This window comes from Oryx dammah, unplaced genomic scaffold, assembly GCF_014754425.2.
Source record: "Oryx dammah isolate SB20612 unplaced genomic scaffold, SCBI_Odam_1.1 HiC_scaffold_26, whole genome shotgun sequence".
NCBI lineage: Eukaryota > Metazoa > Chordata > Mammalia > Artiodactyla > Bovidae > Oryx > Oryx dammah.
This window is the reverse complement of record NW_024070210.1, coordinates 16364439-16383841: the sequence shown is the minus strand read 5'-3', so window position 1 is coordinate 16383841 and position 19403 is coordinate 16364439. Positions and strand designations below refer to the sequence as shown.

General features: G+C 46.7%; 1 protein-coding gene across 2 annotated transcripts in view; it reads left to right on the top strand.

The window, feature by feature from the left end:
- Window positions 1-18207: 18207 nt before the first annotated feature.
- The window catches only part of JDP2 (Jun dimerization protein 2), a 43622-nt gene continuing 42426 nt past the window's right edge, over window positions 18208-19403 (top strand). Inside the window, exon 1 of one of the 2 annotated variants that reach the window (XM_040226063.1) lies at window positions 18208-18370. The gene's annotated coding sequence lies outside the window, so the exon portion shown is untranslated. Of the gene's footprint in view, window positions 18371-19013; window positions 19110-19403 lie in introns of those variants that run through there. The other variant, XM_040226061.1, reaches the window with a different exon arrangement.

Genomic DNA, 19403 nt, shown 5'->3' with positions numbered 1-19403 from the left:
GAGCTTGGAGTGCTGCGTAGAGAGGCGGAGCTGAAGGGCCACACTCTCTCTCCCAACTATGGGACCCAACTTCTGCAGCTCAGAGAGCCAAGGTTCCTGCAAGGTGGATGTGAGCCTGTGGTGTGTGAATAGGCATGTGGGGAGGGGATCAAATGCTACCAGTCCGCTTGGCCCCTGGGTTGTCATGGCAACCAATCTTGCATTGGTCTGGGTGTTTCTGAAGGCAAGTCTTCCTGGCTGACAGCGCTGATCCAGGCTGGGCTGAGAGCCCCTGCAGATGAAAGGACCATTGCATTTCTGGCTTTGACACCCCAGGCTTCCAGGACTGAGCCTCAAGAATCAATATTTTTATTTCTGGCTTGGCGCGGAAGTCTCTTCGCTGACCTGCAGAAATTAACCTGCCCCTCCGCATTCTGAGTCAGGACCTGAAGGCAAATGACAAATGTCCCTTGAACGGGGAACATCCCCTGGACTCCTGTTCACTGTCTCCCTCCCCTTGCTGCTGTGGTACTGGATCCATTGCTCTCTCTTTCTGCATATTTTCAGAAAATAGGGGGCAGGTTATCCTAATAAGGACTGAGGAATAGTTCATCAGCATGCCAGGCATGGAGATCATACTTTACACGCCTCATTTACCTTCACGACGGTCACAGAAGGTGCAGACGAGGACTCATTTTACACTCGAGGGCACTGATGTGGAGGAGAGTAAGTGGCTTGCCTGGGGTCATGGAGCCAGGCTGTAACAGAAGCTGAATCGGAGCCCAAGTTGTCTGATTGTCAAGCCTGTGCTGGAACTGCTAGCATGCTGCCTCCCAGTCTCAGTCCTGAGAGCACACAGTGGGGAAGTACGGTCTACCGTGAGAGGTATACACAGTGAAAGTGTTAGCTGCTCAGTCATGTCCGATTCTTTGTGACCCCCTGGACTGTAGCCTGCCAGGTTCCTCTGTCCATGGAATTCTCCAGGAAAGAATACTGGAGTAGGTTGCCATTCCCTTCTCTAGGGGATCTTTCCGGATCGAACCCAGGTCTCTCAAATTGAGGGCAGATTCTTTATCACTGGGGCCACCAGGGAAGCCCGGGAGCCGCAAAAAATAAAAACGCGGCCCAGGATAGAGGGTCTCTCCCTGTCACTGCCACTGAAAATCATCATGTCTAAGGGAAAAAGAATCCCTCCTAGGATTTAATGATCTAGAAGAAATATCAAACTGACTCCTAAATTTAAAGTTCACATCTTGTTTAAAATAGCAACACAGTGATTTCCAGGCTTTTTAGACTTGCAGTGCTCTGTTGCTTTTGTTTATTTATTTTATTATCTAAAATTTTTAAAAATTTTATTTTTAGTTTCTTGCAAAAGCCCTCTTAGAACATCATATCTGGGAGCTTTGAGTTTTTTTTTTTCTTCCTGCATTGGCATCACTCACAAGATGAAAAAGAAGGGAAAAACTATCCATAGTTTCCTTTTGTGGAGGGGAGGGAAAAGACATGAGAAATTCATGCAATGTGCATACGGCTGGAGAAAAAGGAAAACCTGAGTGAGCCTTAAGCCTTGCCAGAGGATGCATTTACTGTCTCATTGCAGAGTGCCTGCCGAGGTCCCTGGAGAACCCAGCTCTCTGTCCCCAAAGTCTGCGCCCCCCTACCTCCACAGTCAATGCTGCTGTCCACTTTATTATTGTAAATATTCCTTTTGTAAAAGGGCATTTTTACCAGTGGCTCAGTGGTAAAGAATCTGCCTGCCAATGCAGTAGATGAGGGTTTGATCCCTGGTCTGGGAAGATTCCCTGAAGAAGGAAATGGCAACCCATTCCAGTATTCTTGCCTGGAAAATCCTATGGACAGAAGAGCCTGGTGGGTTACAGTCCTCAGGCTGGCAAAAGACTTAGTGACTGAACAACAACAGCAAAAGGGCATTTATCTGTATATGAGATTCAGTTTTAAAATGTTTGCTTTGGAGTCTTCAATGAAACCCTTAAGATACCTGGAGATGCCTACAGATGTTACCTAAAATAAGCGGAGCAGGTTACCCCATGTGTCTGCTTTGTGACCATTCATCGAGCTGTACTTAGTATTTGCGTGCCTTTATTTTTTGTGTGTTATGTGTCTTTACTGTTTGTGTGTTATGTGTGTGAGTTGCTCAGTCATGTCCTACTCTTTGCGACCCCATGGAGAGCCCGCCAGGCTCCTCTGTCCATGAAATTCTCCAGGCAAGAATACTGGAGTGGGTTGCCAGTTCCTGCTCCAGAGTTGTGTGTTACAGTTCAATAAAAAATTCCCTTCTGTATCAGAAAAATAAAAGAGTGAGGGCTCTGTCTGAATGGTGTGCAAATTAGAATAAGTGTGTGGGCGTCTGTGAGCTCTGGTTTTTGGTAGAGCCGATGGGTTCTAATTTGGGGCCTCATATACAGCTCTCAGGACCCCTATATGGGCCGTGCTACTGTCACATCCTGTGAAGAGCTTTCTCTTAGCAGCCTTCTTCTGGGGGTCCTCATGTCTCTGCCTTTTGGCTTCTGGGGGCTCAAAACGTAGGGTTTGCACAGGGTCGAGGGTAGAGACCTCAGTGCCTGTGTGCGTGCAATTAGGTGGTTTTTATTTGCATAGTAGTTCCAGTATATACGAGCTGTGTGACCCTGGGTGAGTTTCTTAACCTTTCTGAACTATGTGCGTGCGTGCTCAGTCGTTCAGTTGTTATCTGACTCTTTGCAACACTATGGACTGTAGCCCACCAGGTTCCTCGGTCTGTGGGATTTTCTAGGCAAGAATACTGGAGTGGGTTGCCCTTTCCTCCTCTAGGGGATCTTCCCTACCCAGGGATCAAACCCATGTCTCCTGCTTCTACATTGCAGGCAGATTCTTTACTGCTGAACCACCAGGGAAGCCCCTAGTTTCATCATTTACAGACGGAGGAGAAGAATACTGTCTGCATTGTAGGACTGCATAGTTCAGTTCAGTTCAGTCGCTCTGTCGTATCCAACTCTTTGCGACCCCATAAATCGCAGCACGCCAGGCCTCCCTGTCCATCACCAACTCCTGGAGTTCACTCAAACTCACGTCCATTGAGTCCATGATGCCATCCAGCCATCTCATCCTCTGTTATCCCCTTCTCCTCCTGCCCGCAGTCCCTCCCAGGATCAGGGTCTTTTCCAATGAGTCAACTGTTCGCATGAGGTGGCCAAAGTATTGGAGTTTCAGCTTTAGCATCATTCCCTCCAAAGAAATCCCAGGGCTGATCTCCTTCAGAATGGATTGGTTGGATCTCCTTGCAGCCCAAGGGACTCTCAAGAGTCTTCTCCAACACCACAGTTCAAAAGCATCAATTCTTCAGCGCTCAGCTTTCTTCACAGTCCAACTCTCACATCCATACATGACCACTGGAAAAACCATAGCCTTGACTAGACGGACCTTTGTTGGCAAAATAATGGCTCTGCTTTCTGATATGTTATCTAGGTTGGTCATAACTTTCCTTCCAAGGAGTAAGGACTGCATAAGGAAATATTAAATAGGATGCTGCATGTGAAGGGCTTAGCCTGGTGTACAATAAACTAACACCATGTAGGGAATCCATACATCTGGGGATGAGGCTCAGGCATCCAGTTCACTTTTTTTTTTAACTCTGCAGGTGATGTTGCTGCACAGTCAAGGTGAAGAATTACACTCTGACACGGCCTCTACCCTCACCTGTTGCACCACGGAAGACCCAAAACATTAATTCTCTTCACTGGCTTCAAAATCACTGCAGATGGTGACTGCAGCCATGAAATTAAAATACGCTTACTCCTTGGAAGGAAACTTATGACCAACCTAGACAGCATATTAAAAAGCAGAGACATTACTTTGTCCACAAAGGTTCGTCTAGTCAAAGCTATGGTTTTTCCAGTGGTCCTGTACGGATGAGAGAGTTGGACTATAAAGAAAACTGAGCACCAAAGAATTGATGCTTTTGAACTGTGGTGTTGGAGGAGACTCTTGAGAGTCCCTTGGACTGCAAGGAGATCTAGCCTGTCCATCCTAAAGGAGATCAGTCCTGGGTGTTCATTGGAAGGACTGATATTGAAGCTGAAACTCCAATACTTTGGCCACTTGATGCGGAGAGCTGACTCATTTGAAAAGACCCTGATGCTGGGAAAGATTGAAGGCGGGAGGAGAAGGGGACGACAGAGGATGAGATGGCTGGATGGCATCACCAACTCAATGGACATGGGTTTGGGTGGACTCTGGGAGTTGGTGATGGACAGGGAGGCCTCGCATGCTGTAGTCCATGGGGTTGCAAAGAGTCGGACATGATTGAGGGACTGAACTGAACTGAACTCCTTTTAGAGACTAGAGCAGAGGGCAGAGGGGCCTGCCCTTTGGAAAGGGCGCAGTGATGGATGTCAGAAGAAAGTAATTTCTTTCTCTCTCCTACAGATAGTCACTGACTGTGCGTCAGGTGAGGTATGAGGGAAAGATAGACAGAAGCCCAGGTGTGACTCCTGTCCTTAGGGAGCTACCTGCTCACAGAGGAAATCGTCTGATGACACACACTTTCGGTGAAGAGGCATTGAACTCTCAGGTTCTGGCTCCAGCTTTGCCCCATCTGAGTGCCTCTGGGACTCATTTGTTATGTCTGTAAAGTGAGGAGGACGGACTGGTTGATTTCTGAGGTCTTTGCATCCCTGGCATTCTAGGAATCCACACTTTCATCCTTAAAAATGCTATGTGATAAAATTCAACAATAAAAAAAAAAAAACTTGATTATAGAAAAGCCGAAAGCTCTGAACAGACACTTCACCAAAGAAGATATATCACAATTAACAAAATAACACTACACATTTATTGTGTGTGTTAGCTGCTCAGTCATGTCTGACTCTTTGTGAGCCCCTGAACTGTAGTCCACCAGGCTCCTCGGTCTGTGGAAATCTCCAGGCAAGAATCTTGGCATGGGTAGCCATTCCCTTCTCCAGGGGATCTTCCTGACCCAGGGATCAAACACGGGTCTCCTGCATTGCAGGCGGATTGATTACTATCTGAGCCACCAGGACACACTTATTAGAATGGCCAAAATCCAAAATACTGATGAACTCAAATGCTGGTGAGGACATGGAGAAATAGGAACTCCCATTCATGGCTGGTGGAAATCACAATGGTACAGTTTGGTGATTTCTTACAAAGGTAAACCTACTTTTACTGTATGATGCAGCGATTGTGCTCCTTGGTATTTACCCAAATGAGTTGAAAACATGTCTGCATAAAATCCTGCAAGGAGGGGCTTCCCTGGTGGCTTAGTGGCAAAGAATCTGCCTGCCAATGCAGACACAGTTCGATCCCTGATCTGGGAAGATCCCGCAAGCTACGGAGCAACGAAGCCCATGCACCACAACTATTGAACTCGTGCCAGAAGCCACAATACTGAGCCCACGAGCTGCAACTACTGAAGCCTGCTTGCCCCAGAGCCCATGCTCCACAGTAAGAGAAGGCACTGCAACGAGAAGCCTGCACGCTGCGACTAGAGAGTAACACTTGCTTGACCCAACTAGAGAAACGCCTGTGCAGCAACAAAGACCCAGCACAGCCAATAAATAAATAAATAAATACATGTTTTAAAAGCCTGCAAGCAAATGTCTACAGCAGCTTTATTCCTAATTGTTAAAATTAGGAAGCAACCAAGATGTCCTTCAGTAGGTGAATGGATAAACTGTGGTATATCCAGACATTGGACTGTTATTCAGCATTCAAAAGAAATGAGCTATCAAGTCATGAAATGACATGAAGGAAACTTAAATGCATATTACTAAGGGAAAGAAGCCAGTCTGAAAAGGCTACAGACAGTGTAATTCAACTATATGACATTCTAGAAGAAGCAAAATTATGGACGCAGTTAGCAGATTAGTGGTTTCTGGTGGTGAGTGGGGAGGAAGGAATGAATAGGTGGAGCACAGAGACTTTTTAGGGTAGTGAAATTACTCTGTATGGTGCTATAATATATGCCATTATACATTTGTTTAGATCCATAGAATGTACAACGTTAAGACTGAATCCTAAAGTAAATGATGGACTTTGGGTAAAGATGTGTCAATGAGGGCTCATCAATTACAGTGTACCACTCTGGTGAGGATGTTGATAGTGCTGAAGGCTGTGCTTGCATAGGGGACAGGAAGGATATGGGAAATCTCTATACTTTCTGCTCAGTTTTGCTATAAACCTAAAAATGCTCTAGAAAATAAAGTCTATTAAAAAGCAGAAACAAATAAAACACCATAATGTATATGGTTAAGGGCATGTGCCTTGGAGCCAGACTGTCTGTGTTTGAGTTGTAGCTTTGCCCCCTAACTAGCTGTGATCTATAGCATATTAGCTGAACATTCTGTGCTTTTGTTTCCTCATCTGTAACGTGGGGATAATAATATGCCTGCTTCATATTTGTGTGTGTGTGTATGATGATTTAAAGAATTATTAAATTTTAAATCATTTAGCACAGTGATTGTTAATTAATTAATTGCTCAATTAATATTAGCTACTTTTTCCTGTGGTCATGTATGGATGTGAGAGTTGGACTGTGAAGAAGGCCGAGCGCCGAAGAATTGATGCTTTTGAACTGTGGTGTTGGAGAAGACTCTTGAGAGTCCCTTGGACTGCAAGGAGATCCAACCAGTCCATTCTGAAGGAGATCAACCCTGGGATTTCTTTGGAGGGAATGATGCTAAAGCTGAAACTCCAGTACTTTGGCCACCTCATGCGAAGAGTTGACTCATTGGAAAAGACTCTGATGCTGGGAGGGACTGCGGGCAGGAGGAGAAGGGGATAACAGAGGATGAGATGGCTGGATGGCATCACGGACTTGATGGACATAAGTCTGGGTGAACTCCGGGAGATGGTGATGGACAGGGAGGCCTGGCGTGCTGCAGTTCATGGGGTCGCAAAGAGTCGGACACGACTGAGCGACTGAACTGAACTGAACCATTAAAAATGTGAATCTTTTTTAAGAGTTGATTTCATTCGTTTGGCTGTTGCCAACACTGACCATAGCAATCCCTGAACTCAGGAGAGACAATTAGATGTCTGACAGAATGGAACTTCTCTCTATTGTATGTTGGAATAGAAGATCTTTTTCAGAGCCAGAGCTTTCAAGCCCACACATGCCCTAAGACCCAGAGAAGACGCTTCTTAATAGGCCCAAGCCAATGGATCAGGCAGGGAAAAACAGCAAGGAACCTACATTTCCAATTCCCTGGTGGCTCAGCTGGTAAAGAAACCACCGGCAATGCAGGAGACCTGGATTCAGTCCCTGGTTTGGGAACATCCCCTGGAGAAGGGAACAGCTACCCACTCCAGTATTCTGGCCTGGAGAATTCCATGGGCTGTATAGTCCATGGGATCGCAGAGTCGGACACGACCGAATGACTTTCAATTTCAGTTTCAATTACCTACGTTTCATTTGCCTGAGTGACCTGGCAAATCCCCCAGTCTCCATGCTTCCCTTCACCAGCCAAACACTCTTCCGTTTCTGATTATCACTCTGGGGAAGAAAGCTCTGTGTTGGAGTAACAAAGATTGGTGTTCAAGCTTGTGGTAATTTTATCATCTTTGACCATCGCAAACACCCTTGAGTACCATAACTTTTGAGAGATTAGTTGAGAACAGCTGATGAACTTTGACATTTTGTCACATACTTTTAATGCATTTAATGTTTATTGGACATTCTCCCCAATAGCTCTATTAGCATAATTGAATTTGGAATTTACACATGTGCATTTGCACTGCAATTAGGATTGCTTTTTAAAGGACCTAAGAACTTTAAATGATATATATTGCTTTCAGATAGAGAATGAACTAGGTGTTAATGTAATGAAGATCAAGTAGTATATACAGTTGTTGACTTCATCCAAAAAGTGTCACTTAGCCACAGCCTGTAAAGAAACCAAATGAGTGGCCCTAATAGGCAATTCCAGCCACTTCTCCTTCCATGAAGATCTACCTGCATCACCATTTCACTAGTAGTGGTAATTGTGATAGAGGCATCTGTCTCACGGGATGTTAAAGTCTGCCAGGGGCTTGCATGAACATTAAATTATTTCCTTTGACCCTCACAACAGCGTTGTTAGAGAAACCTGAGGCTCTCGGAGGCCAAGGATACCACTCAACTTTTTTCACTTGGTAAGAGGCACCATTTGGACCCAGTTCTTTGGCTTCAGAGCCATGCTCCATCCTTTAACACTTTTTCCCTTTGCTGGAAGTTGCATGTCTAACCCCCCACCTCTGCCTTCTCGGCTGGTAGAGCTTCTACTTAGCTCCGGTACTCACGCAGCCTCCAAGGAATGAGGCAGATCACAATCAACCTAGCACCCTAGCCGGGGATTGGTCTAGAGATGGGCATGTGACTAAATCTGGCCAATGAGATGCAAGGGAGGGGGTGTCTAAGGAAGCGGTTTTTCTGACCTTAAAAATTGAGTGCGGAAGAAACCATCTTCTTCAGTTGGTGGGCAGAGCGCTGTCTTTCTGCCATTTTATTTTGATTTCTGTTAAACTGCTCCTGATGAACCATATTCTTCAATTGGTGGGCAGAGCGCTGTCTTTCCGCCATTTTATTTTGATTTCTGTTAAACTGCTCCTGATGTCTTTTAAAGCGCATCTGACTAACTTCCTTTGACTGGGCCTATGGCCCCTGGCTCATCTCTGTTGACACAGAGACTGAGTCTGGGATGTAATGGCACCTGGCTACTATTCCACATTAGCCCAAGGCAGGGAGCCTTCCCCCAGGGAGAGGGTGCAGCTGTCACTGCTGGATGAGCCTGGCCAAATGGGAGCATATGTGGACTCGGGTCCACCAGTTGCTCTTAGAGGAGGCTGGTAGCCAACGCCTTGACCACACATGTGCTTTACTTTGATGCTTCAGTAACAGTGGTGGGGGGAGGGGTGACAGGTAATGGTGCCTCCTTAAGGGAGCTTTCTCTCTGAGACCATGATTACTAAGCCCTGTGGCTTGGAAAAGCTTTTTCTTCTTTGAGAGGCCAAGTCCCTAATGAGAAACCTCCAAGAACCAGAAACTAAGCTTTTACACATAGACATCAACCACCTGGGACCTCCCTGGCAGTCCTGTGGCTAAGACTCAGTGCTCCCAATGTAGGGGACAGGGGTTCCAACCCTGGTGGAGAGACTAAGATCACACAGGCAGCATCAGTTCAGTTCAGTTCAGTCGCTCAGTCATGTCCGACTTTTTGTGACCCTATAGACTGCAACATGCCAGGCCTCCCTGTCCATCTCCAACTCCCAGAGCTTACTCAAACTCATGTCCATTGAGTCAGTGATGCCATCCAACCATCTCATCCTCTATCATCCCTTTCTCCTTCCGCCTTCAATCAGGGTCTGTTTTAATGAGTCAGTTTTTTGCATCAGGTAGCCAAAGTATTGGAGTCTCAGCTTCAACATCAGTCCTTCCAATGAATATTCAGGACTGATTGCCTTTAGGATGGACTGGTTGATCTCCTTGCAGTCCAAGGGACTCTCTGCCCAAAAAAAAAAAAAAAAAGAATATTAACCCCTTAGTTCCTGGTACTTTGGCCAGCTTCCAAAATGGGTTTAGTAAATCTTAACTGGGTATGTAACATTAACAGCATAGAATGATTACATGGTGTTTCTGTTTTCAGAGTGAATCTTCCGTTGCTTCCTTCATTCTTCTGTGAACCCCTGGAGGAGGGCATGGCAACCCACTCCAGTATTCTTGCCTGGAGAATCTCCATGGACAGAGGAGCCTGGCGGGCTACAGTCCATGGGGTTGCAAAGAGTCGGTCATGACTGAGCAACTAAGCACAGTGCATAGCACGTAAGAAGCTGGAGGTAGGTGAGCCCTGCTCAAAACCAGGTCTCTGGGCTCCCTTCTTGTTGCTCGAGCAACAGACAGTCAGAATGGCCCCTGATTTCAGGTGTTGAGATCCCTGAGACCCACATGTCCCACATACAGCTGGCTTCACCACCCTTGTCTATTTTGCTTCCAGGCAGTCTTCATTGCTGCCGGTATCTTGTCTTTTTAAGAAAGGTCCAAGCTCTTCTCCCATGCAAGCAGCACCCTGAGCCTCTGACCCAAGCTGGGTTCAGACCAAGGTTGGAGACCTTGTCAGGGGAGATTCAAACTATAGCAGCCAAGAACTCCCTTGCTGAGCCCTTACTTGTGCTAACCACTGTCCCAAGTGCTTTGCAGGCAGTAACTCTTTGAATATTTATATATTTAAATCTTTATAATACCCCTATGTTTGTGTGTTAGTCGCTCATTTGTGTCTCACTCTTTGTGAACCCATGGATTCTAGCCTGCCAGGCTCCACTGTCCATGAGATTCTCCAGACAAGAATACTGGAGTGGGTTGCCAGTTCCTTCTCCAGGGGATCTTCCTGACCCAGGGACTGAACCCAGGTCTCCCACATTGCAGGCAGATTCTTTACCATTTGAACCACCAGAGAAGTCCCCAATACCCCTGTGGGTTGGGTATTATCACACACACACACACACACACACACACACACCCCATTTTAATGATGATGGAATTGAGCACAGGGCCATTAAGTAACTTGCCCAAGGCTGCACAGTTAGTATGTATCAGAGACAGGGACAGTCTGGTTCCAGAGTCTATGCTGTTTGCCACTGTGCTCTACTGCCCTGGATGATGCGCTAACCTTTGAAGATCAGATAAGTAGATGAAAACCTTGTTTATGGCTGGCCACGGTGACAACCTGAGACCTCATGATGATGAAGAGGTCTGGGAGAGTTAGGGCTGGGCAGTGGAGTCTGAGGAGGCCCCCTGGAGCACTGAAACGTGACCTGTGGGAGAAGGGAGCAAGTTCCTAGGAAGCTTTTGGTAAGACACCTGCTCCTGTGATGAGAGGAAGCGGCCTGGGGCACCAAGCTGATTTGGAGAAGAGGCTCTGACCAGGGAGAGAAAGGATGGTTTCTCTGTCTATCCTGTAACACCCCTTCCTTCTCCTTTGCGCAGTTTGTAATTATTTAGTTAATTAGCTAATGACTTATTCACCAAAGAACTGGGCCAGCCTTGTTCACGATCGTATCGCCATGGTCCTGTGCATGGAATCAAATATTTGTTGAGTGAATGAATGAATGAAGGAGTGAATGAGAATCCAGCCCTGTGGTCTGAAGTATCCTTTCAGTCAGAGCGCTGGGGAAGGCTTCTGAAGGGGGGGAGCTCAAAAATAACACGTTGGCATTTGAGGAAGTATTTGAAAGGAAAGGCAGGCTTTAAAAAGGAGGAAGGGGAGGATTAGGGAGGTATATTTAAGAGATAGAGAAACACTGGCGGGAGGCGAGGGTAGGGAAATGTGGGCATAAAACCTGAAAGGGAGCCTGTGAGCCTGGCCGGGGCTACCAAAGGCTCCTTGTCCGGAGGACTCCTCTGGCTACAGGGCGAGCGGCCCCCCTCAGAGCCTCATCCTGTGGCCAGCCCCAGATGTGTCCTAACAGCAGTGAGTTCTATTTAATGACTGTAAATGTTTTCTCCTCTTTGCCCAGGGACAGCATCCTCCCCCCGAGGTTCCAAGTGTGGGGAACTTTTCTGGTTCCTGGGTTGAATTTCTGTGAGCCTGGCCTGGGGACAGGTATGGAGCTCTCTGGAAGGCACCCTTGGGCCAACTCAGGGTGGTGTGCTTAGGAAAGTAGGTGGCAAAACCTGGCCTGGATAGCCTGGAGCTGGAAGAGCTTTCCTAGAAGGGAAAAATCCCATCCCTCCCCCCATACTGGGGCTCACACAACAGCCCAGTCATAGGGCCCCTCTCCCCTTGGCTCCTTCCCACACCTCGGCCTGCCACACCACCAAAATTGTTGAGTGTAAGAGGAAACGCCACCTCCCGCAGAAAACCTCTGGGATGTTTTTTTTTTTCCCTTCAATAAACATTTGCTGAAATAACTTTTTTATTGGTGGTTGTTTTAAAACACAGAGCATAAAAAGAGTCCCGAGAATTATTCCCATCATAACTTTTGTTCAGTTGGATCTATGTCATCAGCGTGGGTCTCAATTTCCTCATCTATAAAATACAACCCCTTCCTCACTTAAATATTCTACAAGTGTGTGCTGTATGAGGAGTGACTGATGTTTTACATTCTGCTCAGCATCTGTTTGATGAATATTCCTTAAGTGCTGGGAGCCCAGAGTGCTTTCGACATTATTGGAGATACAAAAGTAATGATATTCTGACTCTTGCCTACCACTTATTTAAGTGGCCGTTAAATGCAAACCTCAAAGTCAGTATATGACAGGTGCTATAGAAGTTTTAGAAATGTAAGATATCCCTGCATCTCAGGTAACCTCAAGCACACTGGAATGACACTGTGTATATGAAATAAACAGAACACTTTTAGGGACTTCCCTGGTGGCCTAGTGATTAAGAATCCACCTTGCAATACAGGGGATGTGGGTTCGATTCCTGGTCAGGGATCTAGGATCCCACATGCTGCAGGGCAACTAATCCTGCAACTACTGAGCCTGCAAGCCACAACCAGAGAGTCTGTGTGTCTCAACAAAAGATCTGATATGATGCAACTAAGGCCCAATGCAGCCAAATAAACAAAAAAAAATTTTAAAGAGAAAACAATTTAAAATAGCATATGATTACTTCTTGGCCTTTTGGCTAAGATCAAGTGGTGGCTCAGACGGAAAGGGTCTGTCTACAATGTGGGAGACCTGAGTTCGATCCCTGGGTCGGGAAGTTCCCTAGAGAAGGAAACGGCAACCCACTCCAGTACTCTTGCCTAGAAAATCCCATGGACGGAGGAGCCTAGTGTCCGTGGGGTTGCAAAGAGTTGGACACGACTGAGCGACTTCACTTTTCTTTTTTTTTTCACTGATAGATGGGTGGGGATATGCTACTCAAGGTTGAAAGAGGGAGAAATTTCTCTGGGTTTGACAAATCTAAGAAGGTTACTTAGCAATAGGGCTTGGGTTGGCTAAAATGTAATGAGAATGGAGGTAAAGATGATAATGACGAATACAGGCAAATTTACTGAACTCAGCATGTGGAAGGTATTAATAATAAGTATCACATTGAATCCTCACATCAACCTTCTAAAGTAGGCACTATTATTGTCCCCATTTAGCAGACAGGGAAACTGAGGTCCAAAGATTTTTATGGAGGACTTTGACCAATCCAGAGTAACACTTTGTAGGTATGAAGGGACAGGGGTTAAGAAGAAAGGAAAACGTGAAGAAGGGTCCTCCATCTCTCTAGAAGCAGCATTCCTTGGGTGCTGAGTGGAAACATTTTCATAGCATAATGTCAACGCTTTCAGATTAAACTCCTTCTTTTAAAAATGACTTGAGGCCTCTAGAGTCTATATCCCTATATTTATAACGTACTTTCCAGATCTGAATAAGTACAGAGGACTCATCTCAGATCTTCTCTGTGTTACGCGTGACCATACTGACAAACCATTTTGGCTTCCATGGCAGTGGGGAACCCACTCCTGTGTCAAGGGAGATGAGAACTGCGGAAACTTGAGGTTCTGTGCTTCTGGGGGTACTCTTTGTCTGCTAACTTCTTTGCCTCCTCTTATAGCCCCAGTTTGTTAATTGTCATCATCTCCTAAGACTGAGTCCTAGGCCAGCTTCTGCTTACTCATTCATTAACTCAAAACTTGTTAATCACCTACTATCTGAAATTCAATATTTCTAAAGATCATCTTTAAAGGAGTCTGGTGATTCTACCTACAGTCCTGGTGTCAACTTCAGGGAGCACCTATATATACATGACTTACACAATAACATCCCCACATGGACCTTTCACCTTCTCCCAGGTGTTTTCAAGACATATGCTGAAACAGAATATTCTGGGAGCAGAATGCATCAGCTCCTCCCTAGATCACTTAAGTCCTCATTTCCCCATTTTAATGAATATCATCCATCTTCCTGGTCCTCTATTCTGTCGTTTTTATGGGCAAGGATGATATCTTCTTTTTGCTTTGCCCCCTCAAATAGAGTGGCATATGGTGTATGCCTCATACAAACATTCAAACAAAGGTGTCTAAATTATTTAAATGACTAACTGAACTCGGAACTGTAATAAGGCAGCTCAGTGTAGTTCTGTATTTGGTCTCAGATAGTTGAGTGGCAACTCAAATTTTCTTCTTAAATACTTCAGCCATGAATATATATACATACATATATATGGGACATTTTAAAAACTTTAAGCCAGACACACCCCACCCCAAATCACTACCATGTAGATGTCTCCTCCTACCCTAAGGGAGAGAGTGGAAGGCTCACTTCTCCTGGTCTCTCCTGAAGATATTTCATTGAGCCAGGGGAAGGTAGAAGGAAGAAACTATCTTAAACAGGTCTCTGTATTTTGTAGACTATATAACAGCCAGTCTCAACTTCTTGTTTGATTTCACCTAAGAACTTCACCTAAGAACCCTCTGTGGCATTTTTAAAGTTTAGCTGATTTTTTAAAACCTTGTTTTTGAAAAATTTGTGATAACCCCCTGGATCACTAGGGCCACTGAAAGACTGATATTGAGATTGGTTTTATTTATACCAGGAGCTGCAAAATCAAATGCTTCCAGAGGCCAGGCAAGCCATGAAAATGCCCCAGCAGGCTGGGTAGAAACTGTGGCAAACTGGGGTGTTTAAGTCCCATCCAAGGGGGCAGCTTCAAGTAGGCTGCAGCCCACTGTTGCCATCAGACAGTTCATGATGGGATATATATTAACCATTCACTAGGACATAGTTCTCTTCTTCTCCTGGTACATAGGAAGACTGAATTTCTCCACCTCGTTGAAATTAAGAATGGCCATGTGTCTTGCTTTGGCCAAAGAGATGTAAACTAAAGCGAGGTATGTCACTCCAGGAGGAAATATTTAACTGCTGCTGCACGAGCCTCTCCACCTCTCTCTCTTTCCATGCCATCTTGACCAGGGACACATTTGCTGATATGGTGGTGCCATACTCAGCCATCACCTGCAGAACAGCTGCTCTGATTGTCACCTCAATCCACAGCAGTCTTGTGCAGTAAGAATCAACTCTTCTCATGTTAAGCCACTGAGTTTTGGAGGATGTTTACTCCTGCAGCATAACCTGTCCTAACCTATATTTCTGTTTTTGGATTTTTTTTCCAGGAAATAACTTTTTATTTTCTGTTGGAGTACAGTTGATTAATAATGTTGTGTTAGTTGCAGGTATATAGCAAAGTGGTTCAGTTATACATGTATCTATTCTTTTTCAAATTCTTTTTCCCCATTTAGGTTGTTATATAATGTTGGGCAGAGTTCCTTGTGATATATAGTAGGTCCCTCTGGTTATTCACTTAAAATATAGCAATGTGTACACATCAATTCCAAATTCCCCAACTATCCCTCCCCGCTATGCACCCCCAACCATGTTTGTTCTCTAAGTCTGTGAGTCTGTTTCTTTTTATATACATATAAAATTTTATTTATTTATTTTTGGCTGTGTTGGGTCTTTGTTGCTACGCAACTTCTCTCTAGTTGTGGTGAGTGGGGCTACTCTTTGTCGTGGTGCGTAGCTTCCCATTGCAGCGCCTTCTCTTGCTGTGGCTCTCGGGCTCCAGGACATACAGGATGCAGCAGCTGCAGCCTGTGGGCTCAGGAGTTGTGATTCCCCTGCTTTGGAGCACAGGCTCAGTAGTGTGGTGCACGGGCTCAGTTGCTCCACAGCATGTGTGATCCTCCCCGACCAGGGATTGAACCCGTGTCTCCTGCATCGGCAGGTGGATTCTTTACTGCTGAGCCAACAAGGAAGCCCAAGTATATGTGTTAAGCTGATTATTATAAGTTACCTTTGATTTTTTTTCTAAAGCACAGAAATCGAGATTTTTGAAATCTTCAATAAGTTAAAAAAAAAAAAAAAGGAGTTTAAGGTTGAGCCAGCAAAGCCAAATTCACCCTGGCAGCTGCTAGTTTGCAATTTTTGGTCTGTACAGGTTGAGTAGAGAATGGAACAACGAGTGAATGATTTTTCTATTGTGCAACCATCCTCTCTGAACTCATCCTCTCTGAACTCCTACGTTGCTTATAGTCAGTGTCACTCAGTAGCTTTTAGTTACTCTCGGTCTAGCGGTTTATTAGCGTTCATGTCATCCTTCCTAACTAGATGGGAGGTAGGGACAGGTGAGGAATCACGTCTTAAACTTTGTGTAACTCGCAGGCACAAAATATAATTTCAATAAATTCTCAGCATGGGGACTAAGTTAGTTGATTGTTTACTCTAAATTACCACTTCCTTCACTAACAGTGGAGGAACAGGTATGGGCAATTAATTATTTTACCTTGCCGGTTCACTTTTTCCTGTTTGCAAAGAGGTTGGGATTCATCAGGGCTTCCCTGGTGGGTCAGACAGTAAAGAATCTGCCTGCAATGCAGGATACCCAGGGTTCGATCCCTGGGTCGGGAAGATCCCCTGGTGACGGGAGTGCTATCCACTTCAGTATTCTTGCCTGGAGAATTCCATGAACATAGGAGCCTGGCAGGCTACTGTCCTTGGGGTCGCAGAGTCGGACATGACTGAGCAACTAAGCACACACAGGCTGAGATCGATCAGTGTCCTTTAAGCTTTAAAACACAATACCTAAATAAGGCAGAAAAGCAAAACAGAGTATATTAATCAGGACTTTTCTAGCTGCAAGGAATAGGAAACCTAAATTCAAACTGCCTTAGGTAAGATATAATGTACAGCTTTCTACAACTAAAAATGCCAGAGGCAGGAATAATGTCAGGCTTGGCTGCACTGAAGAACTCAGACAATGCCATCTGAACTTGATTTGTCTTGACCTCCATGGCTTGGTTATTCTCCTCTCTACTCTTCTTTGCATTAGCTTCACTCTCAGTAGACTCTCTTACATGGTAGCTTCTGGCAGATTCAGGTCCAACTTTTGGTAGCTTCTCTTCCCAGCAGGTCCCCAAAATTGCTAGTCTCATCAGGCTCACCTGGGACACATGGCAGGCTCTGAGGCAATGCATTGGCCAGGGCTGGATGTATTGACCAGGACTTTTTCAGTTGCAAGGAATAGGAAGCCTAAATCTAAACTGCTTTAGGCTGGGTCACTTGTCCATCCCCAAGAGCAAGTGGTAGATCAGCTCCAACAGCAAGGCAAGGAGAGGCAGACCAACGGGAGCATAAACGGGCCAGCTTATCGTCTCTCCCTCCAGAGATTTCCAGAGGCAATGACTATGTAGAAGAGCCTAGTAGGGGACCGTGTGGCTGGAGGTCTTAAAATTTAAAAGCATCCATATCAAATAATGGAGGAGACCTAATGGATATTATAGGGAGATGGAAGGAGCTAAAGACCTCCAAGTTACCGCTTGGTGCCACCCATGTAGTGCATTTCACTTGTGAATGAAGCAAAGGCCCAGTTGGCCTGCCAGTGGCCCAGTCAACCCTGGAGAGGACTGCTCTAACCACACACACTAATTATTAGTCCCACACACAGATCAGCATCAGTGACTGAAGGGACATGAGTTTGAGCAAACTCCGGGAGATAGGGAAGGACAGGGAAGCCTGGCATGCTACAGTCCATGGGGCTGCAGAGAGTCGGACATGATTGAGCGACTGAACAACGCATAGATCAGTTTGTTTTTCCAAAGTCTCAGATGAAGACGCATAGAGTAACATTCTCCCTGTTCAGTGTTTTCTTCCATATAACTCCAGACTTCAGTCTCGGGGAAACAACGTAAGCTGGTTTCACAGTACCCAGCTTTGATCTTTGTGCTATAGAAAAGGTGTAGTTGACCTTTCTGGAGCTGAGAGTAATGTTCTTTCACAAGACTATCAAATTACCACTCATTTTCCATTGTACCTTCTTTCAGGGCCTTACTTTCTTTTTACTTGCTAACTTCAATGCTTTGAGGGAGAGAGCTGTCAGTGAAGGTGAAAATGGTCAGTATTATGGGGATTTGCTCTGTCTTTCCTGCCATAACACCAGTCCTCTAATCCAGAAATACTTTCCTGCACTGGGGCCATAGGGAGAATAGGACCTCACTGTCCTCCTGTGGAAGAGCTGCTCGCTGGGCTCTGCTCGCTTGCTCCCATCTGTCTCAAGGCTTGTTGTTTCTTTCACTCTGAGCATCTGCACTCCAAGAAGGCATGAACTTTTTCTTTCACTTCCTTTCTTCTGTGGGTGATGATCTGACATCACCCTGAGAAAGAGGCTGAAGGTCGCCGAATATAAACACTGTCACTTCTCTCTGGCTGAGGCAGAAAGGCAGGGGGTTGAGTGAGCGCCCAGGGGTCTGGAGGAAGGGGACAGAAACCACGATGCCAAGGTCTTGGGCGCCACATGCGTGCTTGAGGGCTCAGGGTCTCTGTGCCTTTATACACTGAAGGCACCAGGGAGGACACATTTCCTCTGGAGTCGCCCTTAACCATCTGCCACTCTAGGAGGATAAGGTAGGAGTCCAGTTGGCAGTGGAAGTTGTCATGGGGAAGAAGGCCATTTGGGGTGGGCTGAGGGCTGGGCTGCTCAAAGGAGTGTCCCTGGGTGGAAAAGACTAGGGGGCAAACTGTGTGAGCCACTGGGAAAGGGAAAGGGGCTCATGTTGATGCCCAAGGAAGGCCGGTCTCTCGCGGTGAACCACCACCCTGGGGCTTAAGGACAGCTGAAGTGGCCAAGCGGGCTAGTGGGTAGGGGGGAGAAGCACCCAACAAACGCCGTGGTCCTCTGCCCATCCTTCTATTAAAAAATGAAACAGGCTTGGGAGATATTTCCTCACTCAGTGCTGAAGTGTCCAAGGATAAAAATGTGTTGAAATTCTCGCTCTCTCTCGGTTTGGGAGGGAATAAAAGAGCCAAGGATTGAGGAAGATGGTTCAACACATGCTACGTCTGCTCTCCAAGGGGCTCTGGACTTGTCCTGCCGCCGCCTTCTCAGCTCTCCCGGCCAGAGCTCGTGTCTCGCGGTGGAAGCCGGGCGGCGGTGCGCGGGGGATGCTCTTACATAATCGCCCGGCCGCGTCCTGCTTCCTCGCGCGCGCTCCTACACCGCGCGGGCTTGGAGAGCCTGGGGGGAGGCGGGGGGGACCGCGATGGAGCAGGGGCAGGCGCTGCGGGGCCGGAGCCGCCCCCGCGGGGGGAGATGAGCGTGAGGAGCTGCGGGAGGAGGGCGCGAGAGGTGGCGGGGGAGGTGAAGGTCAGTGGGTGTGAAGCGCCCGATGCACACCGCCCCCCCACCTCCCCCCCCGCCCCCGGTCCTCCCCTGTCCCCTCCTTCCCTTCCTCTCCGTCCCCCTCTGACGTCTGGAGCTGGCAGCCCGGCCGGTTCCGCATTCCCGACCCCTCCCCGCCGCCCAGGGGCCGCTATATAGCCGGGGCTGATGCAACCCGTCCCGCCGCCCGCCACAGCCTGCGGGAGGGACGCTCGGCGGCCGCGACGGAGGGGGGCCGCTGCAGCGGCGGCGGCGGCGGCGGCGGCGGCTGGGCTGGCG